The 21,604-nt window shown below is 31.7% G+C and overlaps 14 non-coding genes across 14 annotated transcripts; all 14 read left to right on the forward strand.

Moving 5' to 3' along the window:
* Positions 1-627: 627 nt before the first annotated feature.
* Positions 628-701, forward strand: TRNAT-AGU (transfer RNA threonine (anticodon AGU)). The gene has a single exon. It is a non-coding gene; the product is annotated as a tRNA-Thr (tRNA).
* A 1,445-nt stretch (positions 702-2,146) lies between these two features.
* Positions 2,147-2,219, forward strand: TRNAT-UGU (transfer RNA threonine (anticodon UGU)). Its single transcript has one exon. It is a non-coding gene; the product is annotated as a tRNA-Thr (tRNA).
* A 430-nt stretch (positions 2,220-2,649) lies between these two features.
* Positions 2,650-2,723, forward strand: TRNAT-AGU (transfer RNA threonine (anticodon AGU)). The gene has a single exon. It is a non-coding gene; the product is annotated as a tRNA-Thr (tRNA).
* A 1,951-nt stretch (positions 2,724-4,674) lies between these two features.
* On the forward strand, positions 4,675-4,748 carry TRNAT-AGU (transfer RNA threonine (anticodon AGU)). The gene has a single exon. It is a non-coding gene; the product is annotated as a tRNA-Thr (tRNA).
* Positions 4,749-6,193: 1,445 nt separating this feature from the next.
* Positions 6,194-6,266, forward strand: TRNAT-UGU (transfer RNA threonine (anticodon UGU)). The gene has a single exon. It is a non-coding gene; the product is annotated as a tRNA-Thr (tRNA).
* A 430-nt stretch (positions 6,267-6,696) lies between these two features.
* Positions 6,697-6,770, forward strand: TRNAT-AGU (transfer RNA threonine (anticodon AGU)). Its single transcript has one exon. It is a non-coding gene; the product is annotated as a tRNA-Thr (tRNA).
* A 1,948-nt stretch (positions 6,771-8,718) lies between these two features.
* TRNAT-AGU (transfer RNA threonine (anticodon AGU)) lies at positions 8,719-8,792 on the forward strand. Its single transcript has one exon. It is a non-coding gene; the product is annotated as a tRNA-Thr (tRNA).
* Positions 8,793-10,740: 1,948 nt separating this feature from the next.
* On the forward strand, positions 10,741-10,814 carry TRNAT-AGU (transfer RNA threonine (anticodon AGU)). The gene has a single exon. It is a non-coding gene; the product is annotated as a tRNA-Thr (tRNA).
* A 1,952-nt stretch (positions 10,815-12,766) lies between these two features.
* Positions 12,767-12,840, forward strand: TRNAT-AGU (transfer RNA threonine (anticodon AGU)). The gene has a single exon. It is a non-coding gene; the product is annotated as a tRNA-Thr (tRNA).
* A 1,944-nt stretch (positions 12,841-14,784) lies between these two features.
* On the forward strand, positions 14,785-14,858 carry TRNAT-AGU (transfer RNA threonine (anticodon AGU)). The gene has a single exon. It is a non-coding gene; the product is annotated as a tRNA-Thr (tRNA).
* A 1,952-nt stretch (positions 14,859-16,810) lies between these two features.
* Positions 16,811-16,884, forward strand: TRNAT-AGU (transfer RNA threonine (anticodon AGU)). Its single transcript has one exon. It is a non-coding gene; the product is annotated as a tRNA-Thr (tRNA).
* A 1,445-nt stretch (positions 16,885-18,329) lies between these two features.
* Positions 18,330-18,402, forward strand: TRNAT-UGU (transfer RNA threonine (anticodon UGU)). Its single transcript has one exon. It is a non-coding gene; the product is annotated as a tRNA-Thr (tRNA).
* Positions 18,403-18,832: 430 nt separating this feature from the next.
* On the forward strand, positions 18,833-18,906 carry TRNAT-AGU (transfer RNA threonine (anticodon AGU)). Its single transcript has one exon. It is a non-coding gene; the product is annotated as a tRNA-Thr (tRNA).
* Positions 18,907-20,853: 1,947 nt separating this feature from the next.
* TRNAT-AGU (transfer RNA threonine (anticodon AGU)) lies at positions 20,854-20,927 on the forward strand. The gene has a single exon. It is a non-coding gene; the product is annotated as a tRNA-Thr (tRNA).
* The last annotated feature ends 677 nt before the right edge of the window (positions 20,928-21,604 follow it).

Here is a 21,604-nt window from a genome sequence, read left to right on the forward strand (position 1 = left end):
TTCTTAAGTGATGGGGAATTCTTTTATGTCTAACGTAATAACACAGATAAAGAAGACTGCACAGAAGGCATTGAGAACCAATAATGGCAACTAAGTGAATTATTTAATTGCTGTAGGTCAAAGAGGTGCTGTGGCTTAGTGGTTAAAGTCCCTGTCTCTTAAACAGGAAATCCTGAGTTCAAATCTCAGCAGTACCTCAAATTTGCTCCAAACTTATAGAATTTAATTTCTTCAAGAAAATGTTAAATACAGTTTAAAAACAAGAGTAGACTCCTATTCACTTTAGAATGCTTCATCTCATAATGAAATAAGCACTTGGTATTTTTCAGAATTTCAAAGCAATACCATGCATGAATAAGGGAAATGAGAATTACAACGACCAGGAAAGAGATGAAAATTCAATTTAGAGTTGAATTTAACTAATGCATTTCACTCACAAGACATAATTCAATATATTAGAAGAACGGTAAGCCACCTCTTATGGAAGTATTTTTAAATAAATTTGGTGTTCTCACCTACAGTGTTTCAGAACCGAGTTGTGTGAACTTAGAAAAGAAAATTAAAAAAACAAAACTGATTTCTATTTCACTCCATTCAGCTAACTATTTCATAGAACTTTGTCATGCAGGTGCTGTGGCTTAGCTGGTTAAAGCGCCTATCTAGTAAATAGGAGATCCTGAGTTCAAATCTCAGCAGCACCTTCATACTTTAATTGTTAAATTACAGATCAGTTTCCTGACATGTTCTCTTACACAATTTAAAAATGAAAAATCTGAGTCATCTTACTAATAGACAGTTCATCTTAATATTAAACAAAATTCAGAGAATTTTCATGGTAACAGAAGCAATACTTTGAATGTAAAAGGAAGAGTAAATCAAATAGGAAGGTATATAGGAACTAAAACCCTAGAGTTGAAGGCAATTGATGTATTCCTCTACAATTATTATGTGTAAACCACACAAAAATGTAATCCACTTTTCTAAGTACTTTTTAACTAAAATGTAGGTATTCTTCTTAAGTGGTGGGGAATGCTTTTCTGTTCAACATTTCACCACAGATAAACAAGACTGCACTGAAGGCAGTGAGGACAAGTCATCTCCACAAAGTCAGCTATTCATAGTTTGTAAGATAAGTAGGTGCTGTTGTTTAGTGGTCAAAGCTTCTCTCTCATAAATAGGAAGTCCTGTTTTCAAATTTCAGCAACATTTTAGAATTAGTTCAAACTTTTAAAACTCAATTTCTTCAAGTAAACATTAAATATAGTTTAAAAACAAGAGTAGTGTTCTGTTGACTTTAGAATGCTTGATCTCCAAATGAAATAAACACTTTGTGTTTTGCAGAATTTCAAACCAATATCATAAAAGAATAGGGGAAAAGAGAATGTTAAAGAAAAGGAAAGAGACAACAAACAAATTGAAAGTTCAATTTAACTAATGCATTTTACTCACAACACATAATTTTATATTCTATAGCTAGGGTAAGTCACTCATTAAGGAAGTATTCTAAAATAAATGTGGTCTTCTCACCCATAGTGTTTGACAACAGAGTTGTATCAACTTAGAAAAGAAAATTGAAAAATGAGATTTCTATTGCACTCCATTCTGTTATCAGATCCAGTAAAGTTTGTGATGCAGGTTCTGTGGCCTAGGTGGTTAAAGTGTCTTTATGGAAAACAGGAGATCATAACTTCAACTCTTAGCAGCACCTTTCTCTTTTCATAGTTAAATAACAGATTATTTTCATTAGATGAACCTTTGATATAATTTAAAAATGAAAAATTTGAATCAGCTTACTATTGAACAATTCATCTTGATACTAAATAAAATTCAGAGTATTTTCAAGATGACAGAAGCTAGACTGTGAATGTAAAATGAAGGGTATATCAAAGAGGAAGATAAATAGGAAATCAAACCATGGAGTTGAAGAGGAAAAGTGATGCAATCCTCTACAATAATAATTTGTGAAACACTCAAAAATGTAATCTACTTTTATGAGTACATTTTAACAAAGACTTAGGTATTCTTCTTAAGTGATGGGGAATTCTTTTATGTCTAAAGTAATAACACAGAAAAAGAAGACTCCACAGAAGGCATTGAGAACCAATAATGCAACTAAGTGAATTATTCAATCGCCTTAGGACAAAGAGGTGCTGTGGCTTAGTGGTTAAAGCGCCTGTCTTGTAAACAGGAAATCCTGAGTTCAAATCTCAGCAGTACCTCAAATTTGGTCCAAACTTATAGAATTTAATTTCTTCAAGAAAATGTTAAATACAGTTTAAAAACAAGAGTAGACTCCTATTCACTTTAGAATGCTTCATCTCATAATGAAATAAGCACTTGGTATTTTGCAGAATTTCAAAGCAATACCATGCATGAAAAAGGGAAATGAGAATCACAACGACCAGGAAAGAGATGAAAATTCAATTTAGAGTTGAATTTAACTAATGCATTTCACTCACAAGACATAATTCAATATATTAGAAGAACGGTAAGCCACCTCTTATGGAAGTATTTTTAAATAAATTTGGTGTTCTCACCTACAGTGTTCCAGAACCGAGTTGTGTGAACTTAGAAAAGAAAATTAAAAAAACAAAACTGATTTCTATTTCACTCCATTCAGCTAACTATTTCATTAAACTTTGTCACACAGGTGCTGTGGCTTAGCTGGTTAAAGCGCCTGTGTAGTAAACAGGAGATCCTGAGTTCAAATCTCAGCAGCACCTTCATATTTTAATTGTTAAATTACAGATCAGTTTCCTGACATGTTCTCTAACACAATTTAAAAATGAAAAATCTGAGTCATCTTACTAATAGACAGTTCATCTTAATATTAAACAAAATTCAGAGAATTTTCATGGTAACAGAGCAATACTTTGAATGTAAAAGGAAGAGTAAATCAAATAGGAAGGTATATATGAACTAAAACCCTAGAGTTGAAGGCAATTGATGTATTCCTCTACAATTATTATGTGTAAACCACTCAAAAATGTAATCCACTTTTCCAAGTACTTTTTAACTAAAATGTAGGTATTCTTCTTAAGTGGTGGGGAATGCTTTTCTGTTCAACATTTCACCACAGATAAACAAGACTGCACTGAAGGCAGTGAGGACAAGTCATCTCCACAAAGTCAGCTATTCATAGTTTGTAAGATAAGTAGGTGCTGTTGTTTAGTGGTCAAAGCTTCTCTCTCATAAATAGGAAGTCCTGTTTTCAAATTTCAGCAACACTTTAGAATTAGTTCAAACTTTTAAAACTCAATTTCTTCAAGTACACATTAAATATAGTTTAAAAACAAGAGTAGTGTTCTTTTGACTTTAGAATGCTTGATCTCCAAATGAAATAAACACTTTGTGTTTTGCAGAATTTCAAAGCAATACCATAAAAGAATAGGGGAAAAGAGAATGTTAAAGAAAAGGAAAGAGACGACAAACAAATTGAAAGTTCAATTTAACTAATGCATTTTACTCACAACACATAATTTTATATTCTATAGGTAGGGTAAGTCACTCATTAAGGAAGTATTCTAAAATAAATTTGGTCTTCTAACCTATAGTGTTTGACAACAGAGTTGTATCAACTTAGAAAAGAAAATTGAAAAACAAGATTTCTATTGCACTCCATTCTGTTATCAGATCCAGTAAAGTTTGACATGCAGGTTCTGTGGCCTAGCTGGTTAAAGTGTCTTTATGGAAAACAGGAGATCCTAACTTCAACTCTTAGCAGCACCTTTCTCTTTTTTTTATAGTTAAATAACAGATTATTTTCATTAGATGAACCTTTGATATAATTTCAAAATGAAAAATTATAATTAGCTTACTATTGAATAATTCATCTTAATACTAAATAAAATTCTGAGTATTTTCAAGATGACAGAAGCTAGACTGTGAATGTAAAATGAAGGGTATATCAAAGAGGAAGATAATTAGGAAATAAAACCATGGAGTTGAAGAGGAAAAGTGATGCAATCCTCTACAATAATAATTTGTGAAACACTCAAAAATGTAATCTACTTTTATGAGTACTTTTTAACAAAGACTTAGGTATTCTTCTTAAGTGATGGGGAATTCTTTTATGTCTAACGTAATAACACAGATAAAGAAGACTGCACAGAAGGCATTGAGAACCAATAATGGCAACTAAGTGAATTATTTAATTGCTGTAGGTCAAAGAGGTGCTGTGGCTTAGTGGTTAAAGTCCCTGTCTCTTAAACAGGAACTCCTGAGTTCAAATCTCAGCAGTACCTCAAATTTGCTCCAAACTTATAGAATTTAATTTCTTCAAGAAAATGTTAAATACAGTTTAAAAACAAGAGTAGACTCCTATTCACTTTAGAATGCTTCATCTCATAATGAAATAAGCACTTGGTATTTTTCAGAATTTCAAAGCAATACCATGCATGAATAAGGGAAATGAGAATTACAACGACCAGGAAAGAGATGAAAATTCAATTTAGAGTTGAATTTAACTAATGCATTTCACTCACAAGACATAATTCAATATATTAGAAGAACGGTAAGCCACCTCTTATGGAAGTATTTTTAAATAAATTTGGTGTTCTCACCTACAGTGTTTCAGAACCGAGTTGTGTGAACTTAGAAAAGAAAATTAAAAAAACAAAACTGATTTCTATTTCACTCCATTCAGCTAACTATTTCAGAGAACTTTGTCATGCAGGTGCTGTGGCTTAGCTGGTTAAAGCGCCTGTCTAGTAAACAGGAGGTCCTGAGTTCAAATCTCAGCAGCACCTTCATATTTTAATTGTTAAATTACAGATCAGTTTCCTGACATGTTCACTTACACAATTTAAAAATGAAAAATCTGAGTCATCTTACTAATAGACAGTTCATCTTAATATTAAACAAAATTCAGAGAATTTTCATGGTAACAGAAGCAATACTTTGAATGTAAAAGGAAGAGTAAATCAAATAGGAAGGTATATATGAACTAAAACCCTAGAGTTGAAGGCAATTGATGTATTCCTCTACAATTATTATGTGTAAACCACACAAAAATGTAATCCACTTTTCTAAGTACTTTTTAACTAAAATGTAGGTATTCTTCTTAAGTGGTGTGGAATGCTTTTCTGTTCAACATTTCACCACAGATAAAAAAGTCTGCACTGAAGGCAGTGAGGACAAGTCATCTCCACAAAGTCAGCTATTCATAGTTTGTAAGATAAGTAGGTGCTGTTGTTTAGTGGTCAAAGCTTCTCTCTCATAAATAGGAAGTCCTGTTTTCAAATTTCAGCAACACTTTAGAATTAGTTCAAACTTTTAAAACTCAATTTCTTCAAGTAAACATTAAATATAGTTTAAAAACAAGAGTAGTGTTCTGTTGACTTTAGAATGCTTGATCTCCAAATGAAATAAACACTTTGTGTTTTGCAGAATTTCAAACCAATATCATAAAAGAATAGGGGAAAAGAGAATGTTAAAGAAAAGGAAAGAGACAACAAACAAATTGAAAGTTCAATTTAACTAATGCATTTTACTCACAACACATAATTTTATATTCTATAGCTAGGATAAGTCACTCATTAAGGAAGTATTCTAAAATAAATTTGGTCTTCTCACCCATAGTGTTTGACAACAGAGTTGTATCAACTTAGAAAAGAAAATTGAAAAACGAGATTTCTATTGCACTCCATTCTGTTATCAGATCCAGTAAAGTTTGTGATGCAGGTTCTGTGGCCTAGGTGGTTAAAGTGTCTTTATGGAAAACAGGAGATCATAACTTCAACTCTTAGCAGCACCTTTCTCTTTTCATAGTTAAATAACAGATTATTTTCATTAGATGAACCTTTGATATAATTTAAAAATGAAAAATTTGAATCAGCTTACTATTGAACAATTCATCTTGATACTAAATAAAATTCAGAGTATTTTCAAGATGACAGAAGCTAGACTGTGAATGTAAAATGAAGGGTATATCAAAGAGGAAGATAAATAGGAAATCAAACCATGGAGTTGAAGAGGAAAAGTGATGCAATCCTCTACAATAATAATTTGTGAAACACTCAAAAATGTAATCTACTTTTATGAGTACATTTTAACAAAGACTTAGGTATTCTTCTTAAGTGATGGGGAATTATTTTATGTCTAAAGTAATAACACAGAAAAAGAAGACTCCACAGAAGGCATTGAGAACCAATAATGCAACTAAGTGAATTATTCAATCGCCTTACGACAAAGAGGTGCTGTGGCTTAGTGGTTAAAGCGCCTGTCTTGTAAACAGGAAATCCTGAGTTCAAATCTCAGTAGTACCTCAAATTTGGTCCAATCTTATAGAATTTAATTTCTTCAAGAAAATGTTAAATACAGTTTAAAAACAAGAGTAGACTCCTATTCACTTTAGAATGCTTCATCTCATAATGAAATAAGCACTTGGTATTTTGCAGAATTTCAAAGCAATACCATGCATGAATAAGGGAAATGAGAATCACAACGACCAGGAAAGAGATGAAAATTCAATTTAGAGTTGAATTTAACTAATGCATTTCACTCACAAGACATAATTCAATATATTAGAAGAACGGTAAGCCACCTCTTATGGAAGTATTTTTAAATAAATTTGGTGTTCTCACCTACAGTGTTCCAGAACCGAGTTGTGTGAACTTAGAAAAGAAAATTAAAAAAACAAAACTGATTTCTATTTCACTCCATTCAGCTAACTATTTCAATAAACTTTGTCACACAGGTGCTGTGGCTTAGCTGGTTAAAGCACCTGTCTAGTAAACAGGAGATCCTGAGTTCAAATCTCAGCAGCACCTTCATATTTTAATTGTTAAATTACAGATCAGTTTCCTGACATGTTCTCTAACACAATTTAAAAATGAAAAATCTGAGTCATCTTACTAATAGACAGTTCATCTTAATATTAAACAAAATTCAGAGAATTTTCATGGTAACAGAAGCAATACTTTGTAAAAGGAAGAGTAAATCAAATAGGAAGGTATATATGAACTAAAACCCTAGAGTTGAAGGCAATTGATGTATTCCTCTACAATTATTATGTGTAAACCACACAAAAATGTAATCCACTTTTCTAAGTACTTTTTAACTAAAATGTAGGTATTCTTCTTAAGTGGTGGGGAATGCTTTTCTGTTCAACATTTAACCACAGATAAACAAGACTGCACTGAAGGCAGTGAGGACAAGTCATCTCCACAAAGTCAGCTATTCATAGTTTGTAAGATAAGTAGGTGCTGTTGTTTAGTGGTCAAAGCTTCTCTCTCATAAATAGGAAGTCCTGTTTTCAAATTTCAGCAACACTTTAGAATTAGTTCAAACTTTTAAAACTCAATTTCTTCAAGTACACATTAAATATAGTTTAAAAACAAGAGTAGTGTTCTTTTGACTTTAGAATGCTTGATCTCCAAATGAAATAAACACTTTGTGTTTTGCAGAATTTCAAAGCAATACCATAAAAGAATAGGGGAAAAGAGAATGTTAAAGAAAAGGAAAGAGACGACAAACAAATTGAAAGTTCAATTTAACTAATGCATTTTACTCACAACACATAATTTTATATTCTATAGGTAGGGTAAGTCACTCATTAAGGAAGTATTCTAAAATAAATTTGGTCTTCTAACCTATAGTGTTTGACAACAGAGTTGTATCAACTTAGAAAAGAAAATTGAAAAACAAGATTTCTATTGCACTCCATTCTGTTATCAGATCCAGTAAAGTTTGACATGCAGGTTCTGTGGCCTAGCTGGTTAAAGTGTCTTTATGGAAAACAGGAGATCCTAACTTCAACTCTTAGCAGCACCTTTCTCTTTTTTTTATAGTTAAATAACAGATTATTTTCATTAGATGAACCTTTGATATAATTTCAAAATGAAAAATTATAATTAGCTTACTATTGAATAATTCATCTTAATACTAAATACAATTCTGAGTATTTTCAAGATGACAGAAGCTAGACTGTGAATGTAAAATGAAGGGTATATCAAAGAGGAAGATAAATAGGAAATAAAACCATGGAGTTGAAGAGGAAAAGTGATGCAATCCTCTACAATAATAATTTGTGAAACACTCAAAAATGTAATCTACTTTTATGAGTACTTTTTAACAAAGACTTAGGTATTCTTCTTAAGTGATGGGGAATTCTTTTATGTCTAACGTAATAACACAGATAAAGAAGACTGCACAGAAGGCATTGAGAACCAATAATGGCAACTAAGTGAATTATTTAATTGCTGTAGGTCAAAGAGGTGCTGTGGCTTAGTGGTTAAAGTCCATGTCTCTTAAACAGGAAATCCTGAGTTCAAATCTCAGCAGTACCTCAAATTTGCTCCAAACTTATAGAATTTAATTTCTTCAAGAAAATGTTAAATACAGTTTAAAAACAAGAGTAGACTCCTATTCACTTTAGAATGCTTCATCTCATAATGAAATAAGCACTTGGTATTTTTCAGAATTTCAAAGCAATACCATGCATGAATAAGGGAAATGAGAATTACAACGACCAGGAAAGAGATGAAAATTCAATTTAGAGTTGAATTTAACTAATGCATTTCACTCACAAGACATAATTCAATATATTAGAAGAACGGTAAGCCACCTCTTATGGAAGTATTTTTAAATAAATTTGGTGTTCTCACCTACAGTGTTTCAGAACCGAGTTGTGTGAACTTAGAAAAGAAAATTAAAAAAACAAAACTGATTTCTATTTCACTCCATTCAGCTAACTATTTCAATAAACTTTGTCACACAGGTGCTGTGGCTTAGCTGGTTAAAGTGCCTGTCTAGTAAATAGGAGATCCTGAGTTCAAATCTCAGCAGCACCTTCATATTTTAATTGTTAAATTACAGATCAGTTTCCTGACATGTTCTCTAACACAATTTAAAAATGAAAAATCTGAGTCATCTTACTAATAGACAGTTCATCTTAATATTAAACAAAATTCAGAGAATTTTCATGGTAACAGAAGCAATACTTTGAATGTAAAAGGAAGAGTAAATCAAATAGGAAGGTATATATGAACTAAAACCCTAGAGTTGAAGGCAATTGATGTATTCCTCTACAATTATTATGTGTAAACCACTCAAAAATTTAATCCACTTTTCCAAGCACTTTTTAACTAAAATGTAGGTATTCTTCTTAAGTGGTGGGGAATGCTTTTCTGTTCAACATTTCACCACAGATAAACAAGACTGCACTGAAGGCAGTGAGGACAAGTCATCTCCACAAAGTCAGCTATTCATATTTTGTAAGATAAGTAGGTGCTGTTGTTTAGTGGTCAAAGCTTCTCTCTCATAAATAGGAAGTCCTGTTTTCAAATTTCAGCAACACTTTAGAATTAGTTCAAACTTTTAAAACTCAATTTCTTCAAGTAAACATTAAATATAGTTTAAAAACAAGAGTAGTGTTCTGTTGACTTTAGAATGCTTGATCACCAAATGAAATAAACACTTTGTGTTTTGCAGAATTTCAAAGCAATACCATAAATGAATAGGGGAAAAGAGAATGTTAAAGAAAAGGAAAGAGACGACAAACAAATTGAAAGTTCAATTTAACTAATGCATTTTACTCACAACACATAATTCAATATTCTATAGGTAGGGTAAGTCACTCATTAAGGAAGTATTTTAAAATAAATGAGGTCTTCTCACCTATAGTGTTTGACAACAGAGTTGTATCAACTTAGAAAAGAAAATTGAAAAACGAGATTTCTATTGCACTCCATTCTGTTATCAGATCCAGTAAAGTTTGTCATGCAGGTTCTGTGGCCTAGGTGGTTAAAGTGTCTTTATGGAAAACAGGAGATCCTAACTTCAACTCTTAGCAGCACCTTTCTCTTTTCATAGTTAAATAACAGATTATTTTCATTAGATGAACCTTTGATATAATTTCAAAATGAAAAATTAGAATTAGCTTACTATTGAACAATTCATCTTAATACTAAATACAATTCAGAGTATTTTCAAGATGACAGAAGCTAGACTGTGAATGTAAAATGAAGGGTATATCAAAGAGGAAGATAAATAGGAAATAAAACCATGGAGTTGAAGAGGAAAAGTGATGCAATCCTCTACAATAATAATTTGTGAAACACTCAAAAATGTAATCTACTTTTATGAGTACTTTTTAACAAAGACTTAGGTATTCTTCTTAAGTGATGGGGAATTCTTTTATGTCTAACGTAATAACACAGATAAAGAAGACTGCACAGAAGGCATTGAGAACCAATAATAGCAACTAAGTGAATTATTCAATTGCCGTAGGGCAAAGAGGTGCTGTGGCTTAGTGGTTAAAGCGCCTGTCTCGTAAACAAGAAATCCTGATTTCAAATCTCAGCAGTACCTCAAATTTGCTCCAAACTTATAGAATTTAATTTCTTCAAGAAAATGTTAAATACAGTTTAAAAACAAGAGTAGACTCCTATTCACTTTAGAATGCTTCATCTCATAATGAAATAAGCACTTGGTATTAGCAGAATTTCAAAGCAATACAATGCATGAATAAGGGAAATGAGAATTACAACGACCAGGAAAGAGATGAAAATTCAATTTAGAGTTGAATTTAACTAATGCATTTCACTCACAAGACATAATTCAATATTCTAGAAGAACGGTAAGCCACCTCTTATGGAAGTATTTTTAAATAAATTTGTTGTTCTCACCTACAGTGTTTAAGAACAGAGTTGTGTGAACTTAGAAAAGAAAACTAAAAAAACAAAACTGATTTCTATTTCACTCCATTCAGCTAACTATTTCATAGAACTTTGTCATGCAGGTGCTGTGGCTTAGCTGGTTAAAGTGCCTGTCTAGTAAACACGAGATCCTGAGTTCAAATCTCAGCAGCACCTTCATATTTTAATTGTTAAATTACAGATCAGTTTCCTGACATGTTCACTTACACAATTTAAAAATGAAAAATCTGAGTCATCTTACTAATAGACAGTTCATCTTAATATTAAACAAAATTCAGAGAATTTTCATGGTAACAGAAGCAATACTTTGAATGTAAAAGGAAGAGTAAATCAAATAGGAAGGTATATATGAACTAAAACCCTAGAGTTGAAGGCAATTGATGTATTCCTCTACAATTATTATGTGTAAACCACACAAAAATGTAATCCACTTTTCTAAGTACTTTTTAACTAAAATGTAGGTATTCTTCTTAAGTGGTGGGGAATGCTTTTCTGTTCAACATTTCACCACAGATAAACAAGACTGCACTGAAGGCAGTGAGGACAAGTCATCTCCACAAAGTCAGCTATTCATAGTTTGTAAGATAAGTAGGTGCTGTTGTTTAGTGGTCAAAGCTTCTCTCTCATAAATAGGAAGTCCTGTTTTCAAATTTCAGCAACACTTTAGAATTAGTTCAAACTTTTAAAACTCAATTTCTTCAAGTACACATTAAATATAGTTTAAAAACAAGAGTAGTGTTCTTTTGACTTTAGAATGCTTGATCTCCAAATGAAATAAACACTTTGTGTTTTGCAGAATTTCAAAGCAATACCATAAAAGAATAGGGGAAAAGAGAATGTTAAAGAAAAGGAAAGAGACGACAAACAAATTGAAAGTTCAATTTAACTAATGCATTTTACTCACAACACATAATTTTATATTCTGTAGGTAGGGTAAGTCACTCATTAAGGAAGTATTCTAAAATAAATTTGGTCTTCTAACCTATAGTGTTTGACAACAGAGTTGTATCAACTTAGAAAAGAAAACTGAAAAACAAGATTTCTATTGCACTCCATTCTGTTATCAGATCCAGTAAAGTTTGACATGCAGGTTCTGTGGCCTAGCTGGTTAAAGTGTCTTTATGGAAAACAGTAGATCCTAACTTCAACTCTTAGCAGCACCTTTCTCTTTTTTTTATAGTTAAATAACAGATTATTTTCATTAGATGAACCTTTGATATAATTTCAAAATGAAAAATTAGAATTAGCTTACTATTGAATAATTCATCTTAATACTAAATAAAATTCTGAGTATTTTCAAGATGACAGAAGCTGGACTGTGAATGTAAAATGAAGGGTATATCAAAGAGGAAGATAAATAGGAAATAAAACCATGGAGTTGAAGAGGAAAAGTGATGCAATCCTCTACAATAATAATTTGTGAAACACTCAAAAATGTAATCTACTTTTATGAGTACTTTTTAACAAAGACTTAGGTATTCTTCTTAAGTGATGGGGAATTCTTTTATGTCTAACGTAATAACACAGATAAAGAAGACTGCACAGAAGGCATTGAGAACCAATAATGGCAACTAAGTGAATTATTTAATTGATGTAGGTCAAAGAGGTGCTGTGGCTTAGTGGTTAAAGTCCCTGTCTCTTAAACAGGAAATCCTGAGTTCAAATCTCAGCAGTACCTCAAATTTGCTCCAAACTTATAGAATTTAATTTCTTCAAGAAAATGTTAAATACAGTTTAAAAACAAGAGTAGACTCCTATTCACTTTAGAATGCTTCATCTCATAATGAAATAAGCACTTGGTATTTTTCAGAATTTCAAAGCAATACCATGCATGAATAAGGGAAATGAGAATTACAACGACCAGGAAAGAGATGAAAATTCAATTTAGAGTTGAATTTAACTAATGCATTTCACTCACAAGACATAATTCAATATATTAGAAGAACGGTAAGCCACCTCTTATGGAAGTATTTTAAAATAAATTTGGTGTTCTCACCTACAGTGTTTCAGAACCGAGTTGTGTGAACTTAGAAAAGAAAATTAAAAAAACAAAACTGATTTCTATTTCACTCCATTCAGCTAACTATTTCATAGAACTTTGTCATGCAGGTGCTGTGGCTTAGCTGGTTAAAGCGCCTGTCTAGTAAATAGGAGATCCTGTGTTCAAATCTCAGCAGCACCTTCATACTTTAATTGTTAAATTACAGATCAGTTTCCTGACATGTTCTCTTACACAATTTAAAAATGAAAAATCTGAGTCATCTTACTAATAGACAGTTCATCTTAATATTAAACAACATTCAGAGAATTTTCATGGTAACAGAAGCAATACTTTGAATGTAAAAGGAAGAGTAAATCAAATAGGAAGGTATATAGGAACTAAAACCCTAGAGTTGAAGGCAATTGATGTATTCCTCTACAATTATTATGTGTAAACCACACAAAAATGTAATCAACTTTTCTAAGTACTTTTTAACTAAAATGTAGGTATTCTTCTTAAGTGGTGGGGAATGCTTTTCTGTTCAACATTTCACCACAGATAAACAAGACTGCACTGAAGGCAGTGAGGACAAGTCATCTCCACAAAGTCAGCTATTCATAGTTTGTAAGATAAGTAGGTGCTGTTGTTTAGTGGTCAAAGCTTCTCTCTTTTAAATAGGAAGTCCTGTTTTCAAATTTCAGCAACATTTTAGAATTAGTTCAAACTTTTAAAACTCAATTTCTTCAAGTAAACATTAAATATAGTTTAAAAACAAGAGTAGTGTTCTGTTGACTTTAGAATGCTTGATCTCCAAATGAAATAAACACTTTGTGTTTTGCAGAATTTCAAACCAATACCATAAAAGAATAGGGGAAAAGAGAATGTTAAAGAAAAGGAAAGAGACAACAAAGAAATTGAAAGTTCAATTTAACTAATGCATTTTACTCACAACACATAATTTTATATTCTATAGGTAGGGTAAGTCACTCATTAAGGAAGTATTCTAAAATAAATGTGGTCTTCTCACCCATAGTGTTTGACAACAGAGTTGTATCAACTTAGAAAAGAAAATTGAAAAACAAGATTTCTATTGCACTCCATTCTGTTATCAGATCCAGTAAAGTTTGTCATGCAGGTTCTGTGGCCTAGGTGGTTAAAGTGTCTTTATGGAAAACAGGAGATCCTAACTTCAAATCTTAGCAGCACCTTTCTCTTTTCATAAATAACAGATTATTTTCATTAGATGAACCTTTGATATGATTTCAAAATGAAAAATTAGAATTAGCTTACTATTGAACAATTCATCTTAATACTAAATAAAATTCAGAGTATTTTCAAGATGACAGAAGCTAGACTGTGAATGTAAAATGAAGGGTATATCAAAGAGGAAGATAAATAGGAAATAAAACCATGGAGTTGAAGAGGAAAAGTGATGCAATCCTCTACAATAATAATTTGTGAAACACTCAAAAATGTAATCTACTTTTATGAGTACTTTTTAACAAAGACTTAGGTATTCTTCTTAACTGATGGGGAATTCTTTTATGTCTAACGTAATAACACAGATAAAGAAGACTGCACAGAAGGCATTGAGAACCAATAATAGCAACTAAGTGAATTATTCAATTGCCGTAGGGCAAAGAGGTGCTGTGGCTTAGTGGTTAAAGCGCCTGTCTCGTAAACAAGAAATCATGATTTCAAATCTCAGCAGTACCTCAAATTTGCTCCAAACTTATAGAATTTAATTTCTTCAAGAAAATGTTAAATACAGTTTAAAAACAAGAGTAGACTCCTATTCACTTTAGAATGCTTCATCTCATAATGAAATAAGCACTTGGTATTTGCAGAATTTCAAAGCAATACAATGCATGAATAAGGGAAATGAGAATTACAACGACCAGGAAAGAGATGAAAATTCAATTTAGAGTTGAATTTAACTAATGCATTTCACTCACAAGACATAATTCAATATTCTAGAAGAACGGTAAGCCACCTCTTATGGAAGTATTTTTAAATAAATTTGGTGTTCTCACCTACAGTGTTTAAGAACAGAGTTGTGTGAACTTAGAAAAGAAAACTAAAAAAACAAAACTGATTTCTATTTCACTCCATTCAGCTAACTATTTCATAGAACTTTGTCATGCAGGTGCTGTGGCTTAGCTGGTTAAAGAGCCTGTCTAGTAAACAGGAGATCCTGAGTTCAAATCTCAGCAGCACCTTCATATTTTAATTGTTAAATTACAGATCAGTTTCCTGACATGTTCACTTACACAATTTAAAAATGAAAAATCTGAGTCATCTTACTAATAGACAGTTCATCTTAATATTAAACAAAATTCAGAGAATTTTCATGGTAACAGAAGCAATACTTTGAATGTAAAAGGAAGAGTAAATCAAATAGGAAGGTATATATGAACTAAAACCCTAGAGTTGAAGGCAATTGATGTATTCCTCTACAATTATTATGTGTAAACCACACAAAAATGTAATCCACTTTTCTAAGTACTTTTTAACTAAAATGTAGGTATTCTTCTTAAGTGGTGGGGAATGCTTTTCTGTTCAACATTTCACCACAGATAAACAAGACTGCACTGAAGGCAGTGAGGACAAGTCATCTCCACAAAGTCAGCTATTCATAGTTTGTAAGATAAGTAGGTGCTGTTGTTTAGTGGTCAAAGCTTCTCTCTCATAAATAGGAAGTCCTGTTTTCAAATTTCAGCAACACTTTAGAATTAGTTCAAACTTTTAAAACTCAATTTCTTCAAGTACACATTAAATATAGTTTAAAAACAAGAGTAGTGTTCTTTTGACTTTAGAATGCTTGATCTCCAAATGAAATAAACACTTTGTGTTTTGCAGAATTTCAAAGCAATACCATAAAAGAATAGGGGAAAAGAGAATGTTAAAGAAAAGGAAAGAGACGACAAACAAATTGAAAGTTCAATTTAACTAATGCATTTTACTCACAACACATAATTTTATATTCTATAGGTAGGGTAAGTCACTCATTAAGGAAGTATTCTAAAATAAATTTGGTCTTCTAACCTATAGTGTTTGACAACAGAGTTGTATCAACTTAGAAAAGAAAATTGAAAAACAAGATTTCTATTGCACTCCATTCTGTTATCAGATCCAGTAAAGTTTGACATGCAGGTTATGTGGCCTAGCTGGTTAAAGTTTCTTTATGGAAAACAGGAGATCCTAACTTCAACTCTTAGCAGCACCTTTCTCTTTTTTTTATAGTTAAATAACAGATTATTTTCATTAGATGAACCTTTGATATAATTTAAAAATGAAAAATTAGAATTAGCTTACTATTGAATAATTCATCTTAATACTAAATAAAATTCTGAGTATTTTCAAGATGACAGAAGCTAGACTGTGAATGTAAAATGAAGGGTATATCAAAGAGGAAGATAAATAGGAAATAAAACCATGGAGTTGAAGAGGAAAAGTGATGCAATCCTCTACAATAATAATTTGTGAAACACTCAAAAATGTAATCTACTTTTATGAGTACTTTTTAACAAAGACTTAGGTATTCTTCTTAAGTGATGGGGAATTCTTTTATGTCTAACGTAATAACACAGATAAAGAAGACTGCACAGAAGGCATTGAGAACCAATAATGGCAACTAAGTGAATTATTTAATTGCTGTAGGTCAAAGAGGTGCTGTGGCTTAGTGGTTAAAGTCCCTGTCTCTTAAACAGGAAATCCTGAGTTCAAATCTCAGCAGTACCTCACATTTGCTCCAAACTTATAGAATTTAATTTCTTCAAGAAAATGTTAAATACAGTTTAAAAACAAGAGTAGACTCCTATTCACTTTAGAATGCTTCATCTCATAATGAAATAAGCACTTGGTATTTTTCAGAATTTCAAAGCAATACCATGCATGAATAAGGGAAATGAGAATTACAACGACCAGGAAAGAGATGAAAATTCAATTTAGAGTTGAATTTAACTAATGCATTTCACTCACAAGACATAATTCAATATATTAGAAGAACGGTAAGCCACCTCTTATGGAAGTATTTTTAAATAAATTTGGTGTTCTCACCTACAGTGTTTCAGAACCGAGTTGTGTGAACTTAGAAAAGAAAATTAAAAAAACAAAACTGATTTCTATTTCACTCCATTCAGCTAACTATTTCATAGAACTTTGTCATGCAGGTGCTGTGGCTTAGCTGGTTAAAGCGCCTATCTAGTAAATAGGAGATCCTGAGTTCAAATCTCAGCAGCACCTTCATACTTTAATTGTTAAATTACAGATCAGTTTCCTGACATGTTCTCTTACACAATTTAAAAATGAAAAATCTGAGTCATCTTACTAATAGATAGTTCATCTTAATATTAAACAAAATTCAGAGAATTTTCATGGTAACAGAAGCAATACTTTGAATGTAAAAGGAAGAGTAAATCAAATAGGAAGGTATATAGGAACTAAAACCCTAGAGTTGAAGGCAATTGATGTATTCCTCTACAATTATTATGTGTAAACCACACAAAAATGTAATCCACTTTTCTAAGTACTTTTTAACTAAAATGTAGGTATTCTTCTTAAGTGGTGGGGAATGCTTTTCTGTTCAACATTTCACCACAGATAAACAAGACTGCACTGAAGGCAGTGAGGACAAGTCATCTCCACAAAGTCAGCTATTCATAGTTTGTAAGATAAGTAGGTGCTGTTGTTTAGTGGTCAAAGCTTCTCTCTCATAAATAGGAAGTCCTGTTTTCAAATTTCAGCAACATTTTAGAATTAGTTCAAACTTTTAAAACTCAATTTCTTCAAGTAAACATTAAATATAGTTTAAAAACAAGAGTAGTGTTCTGTTGACTTTAGAATGCTTGATCTCCAAATGAAATAAACACTTTGTGTTTTGCAGAATTTCAAACCAATATCATAAAAGAATAGGGGAAAAGAGAATGTTAAAGAAAAGGAAAGAGACAACAAACAAATTGAAAGTTCAATTTAACTAATGCATTTTACTCACAACACATAATTTTATATTCTATAGCTAGGGTAAGTCACTCATTAAGGAAGTATTCTAAAATAAATGTGGTCTTCTCACCCATAGTGTTTGACAACAGAGTTGTATCAACTTAGAAAAGAAAATTGAAAAATGAGATTTCTATTGCACTCCATTCTGTTATCAGATCCAGTAAAGTTTGTGATGCAGGTTCTGTGGCCTAGGTGGTTAAAGTGTCTTTATGGAAAACAGGAGATCATAACTTCAACTCTTAGCAGCACCTTTCTCTTTTCATAGTTAAATAACAGATTATTTTCATTAGATGAACCTTTGATATAATTTAAAAATGAAAAATTTGAATCAGCTTACTATTGAACAATTCATCTTGATACTAAATAAAATTCAGAGTATTTTCAAGATGACAGAAGCTAGACTGTGAATGTAAAATGAAGGGTATATCAAAGAGGAAGATAAATAGGAAATCAAACCATGGAGTTGAAGAGGAAAAGTGATGCAATCCTCTACAATAATAATTTGTGAAACACTCAAAAATGTAATCTACTTTTATGAGTACATTTTAACAAAGACTTAGGTATTCTTCTTAAGTGATGGGGAATTCTTTTATGTCTAAAGTAATAACACAGAAAAAGAAGACTCCACAGAAGGCATTGAGAACCAATAATGCAACTAAGTGAATTATTCAATCGCCTTAGGACAAAGAGGTGCTGTGGCTTAGTGGTTAAAGCGCCTGTCTTGTAAACAGGAAATCCTGAGTTCAAATCTCAGCAGTACCTCAAATTTGGTCCAAACTTATAGAATTTAATTTCTTCAAGAAAATGTTAAATACAGTTTAAAAACAAGAGTAGACTCCTATTCACTTTAGAATGCTTCATCTCATAATGAAATAAGCACTTGGTATTTTGCAGAATTTCAAAGCAATACCATGCATGAAAAAGGGAAATGAGAATCACAACGACCAGGAAAGAGATGAAAATTCAATTTAGAGTTGAATTTAACTAATGCATTTCACTCACAAGACATAATTCAATATATTAGAAGAACGGTAAGCCACCTCTTATGGAAGTATTTTTAAATAAATTTGGTGTTCTCACCTACAGTGTTCCAGAACCGAGTTGTGTGAACTTAGAAAAGAAAATTAAAAAAACAAAACTGATTTCTATTTCACTCCATTCAGCTAACTATTTCATTAAACTTTGTCACACAGGTGCTGTGGCTTAGCTGGTTAAAGCGCCTGTGTAGTAAACAGGAGATCCTGAGTTCAAATCTCAGCAGCACCTTCATATTTTAATTGTTAAATTACAGATCAGTTTCCTGACATGTTCTCTAACACAATTTAAAAATGAAAAATCTGAGTCATCTTACTAATAGACAGTTCATCTTAATATTAAACAAAATTCAGAGAATTTTCATGGTAACAGAGCAATACTTTGAATGTAAAAGGAAGAGTAAATCAAATAGGAAGGTATATATGAACTAAAACCCTAGAGTTGAAGGCAATTGATGTATTCCTCTACAATTATTATGTGTAAACCACTCAAAAATGTAATCCACTTTTCCAAGTACTTTTTAACTAAAATGTAGGTATTCTTCTTAAGTGGTGGGGAATGCTTTTCTGTTCAACATTTCACCACAGATAAACAAGACTGCACTGAAGGCAGTGAGGACAAGTCATCTCCACAAAGTCAGCTATTCATATTTTGTAAGATAAGTAGGTGCTGTTGTTTAGTGGTCAAAGCTTCTCTCTCATAAATAGGAAGTCCTGTTTTCAAATTTCAGCAACACTTTAGAATTAGTTCAAACTTTTAAAACTCAATTTCTTCAAGTAAACATTAAATATAGTTTAAAAACAAGAGTAGTGTTCTGTTGACTTTAGAATGCTTGATCACCAAATGAAATAAACACTTTGTGTTTTGCAGAATTTCAAAGCAATACCATAAATGAATAGGGGAAAAGAGAATGTTAAAGAAAAGGAAAGAGACGACAAACAAATTGAAAGTTCAATTTAACTAATGCATTTTACTCACAACACATAATTCAATATTCTATAGGTAGGGTAAGTCACTCATTAAGGAAGTATTTTAAAATAAATGAGGTCTTCTCACCTATAGTGTTTGACAACAGAGTTGTATCAACTTAGAAAAGAAAATTGAAAAACGAGATTTCTATTGCACTCCATTCTGTTATCAGATCCAGTAAAGTTTGTCATGCAGGTTCTGTGGCCTAGGTGGTTAAAGTGTCTTTATGGAAAACAGGAGATCCTAACTTCAACTCTTAGCAGCACCTTTCTCTTTTCATAGTTAAATAACAGATTATTTTCATTAGATGAACCTTTGATATAATTTCAAAATGAAAAATTAGAATTAGGTTACTATTGAACAATTCATCTTAATACTAAATAAAATTCAGAGTATTTTCAAGATGACAGAAGCTAGACTGTGAATGTAAAATGAAGGGTATATCAAAGAGGAAGATAAATAGGAAATAAAACCATGGAGTTGAAGAGGAAAAGTGATGCAATCCTCTACAATAATAATTTGTGAAACACCCAAAATTGTAATCTACTTTTATGAGTACTTTTTAACAAAGACTTAGGTATTCTTCTTAAGTGATGGGGAATTCTTGTATGTCTAACGTAATAACACAGATAAAGAAGACTGCACAGAAGGCATTGAGAACCAATAATAGCAACTAAGTGAATTATTCAATTGCCGTAGGGCAAAGAGGTGCTGTGGCTTAGTGGTTAAAGCGCCTGTCTCGTAAACAAGAAATCCTGATTTCAAATCTCAGCAGTACCTCAAATTTGCTGCAAACTTATAGAATTTAATTTCTTCAAGAAAATGTTAAATACAGTTTAAAAACAAGAGTAGACTCCTATTCACTTTAGAATGCTTCATCTCATAATGAAATAAGCACTTGGTATTTGCAGAATTTCAAAGCAATACAATGCATGAATAAGGGAAATGAGAATTACAATGACCAGGAAAGAGATGAAAATTCAATTTAGAGTTGAATTTAACTAATGCATTTCACTCACAAGACATAATTCAATATTCTAGAAGAACGGTAAGCCACCTCTTATGGAAGTATTTTTAAATAAATTTGGTCATCTCACCTACAGTGTTTAAGAACAGAGTTGTGTGAACTTAGAAAAGAAAACTAAAAAAACAAAACTGATTTCTATTTCACTCCATTCAGCTAACTATTTCATAGAACTTTGTCATGCAGGTGCTGTGGCTTAGCTGGTTAAAGCGCCTGTCTAGTAAACAGGAGATCCTGAGTTCAAATCTCAGCAGCACCTTCATATTTTAATTGTTAAATTACAGATCAGTTTCCTGACATGTTCACTTACACAATTTAAAAATGAAAAATCTGAGTCATCTTACTAATAGACAGTTCATCTTAATATTAAACAAAATTCAGAGAATTTTCATGGTAACAGAAGCAATACTTTGAATGTAAAAGGAAGAGTAAATCAAATAGGAAGGTATATATGAACTAAAACCCTAGAGTTGAAGGCAATTGATGTATTCCTCTACAATTATTATGTGTAAACCACACAAAAATGTAATCCACTTTTCTAAGTACTTTTTAACTAAAATGTAGGTATTCTTCTTAAGTGGTGGGGAATGCTTTTCTGTTCAACATTTCACCACAGATAAACAAGACTGCACTGAAGGCAGTGAGGACAAGTCATCTCCACAAAGTCAGCTATTCATAGTTTGTAAGATAAGTAGGTGCTGTTGTTTAGTGGTCAAAGCTTCTCTCTCATAAATAGGAAGTCCTGTTTTCAAATTTCAGCAACACTTTAGAATTAGTTCAAACTTTTAAAACTCAATTTCTTCAAGTACACATTAAATATAGTTTAAAAACAAGAGTAGTGTTCTTTTGACTTTAGAATGCTTGATCTCCAAATGAAATAAACACTTTGTGTTTTGCAGAATTTCAAAGCAATACCATAAAAGAATAGGGGAAAAG

This window comes from Pleurodeles waltl, chromosome 12, assembly GCF_031143425.1.
Source record: "Pleurodeles waltl isolate 20211129_DDA chromosome 12, aPleWal1.hap1.20221129, whole genome shotgun sequence".
Lineage (NCBI taxonomy): Eukaryota > Metazoa > Chordata > Amphibia > Caudata > Salamandridae > Pleurodeles > Pleurodeles waltl.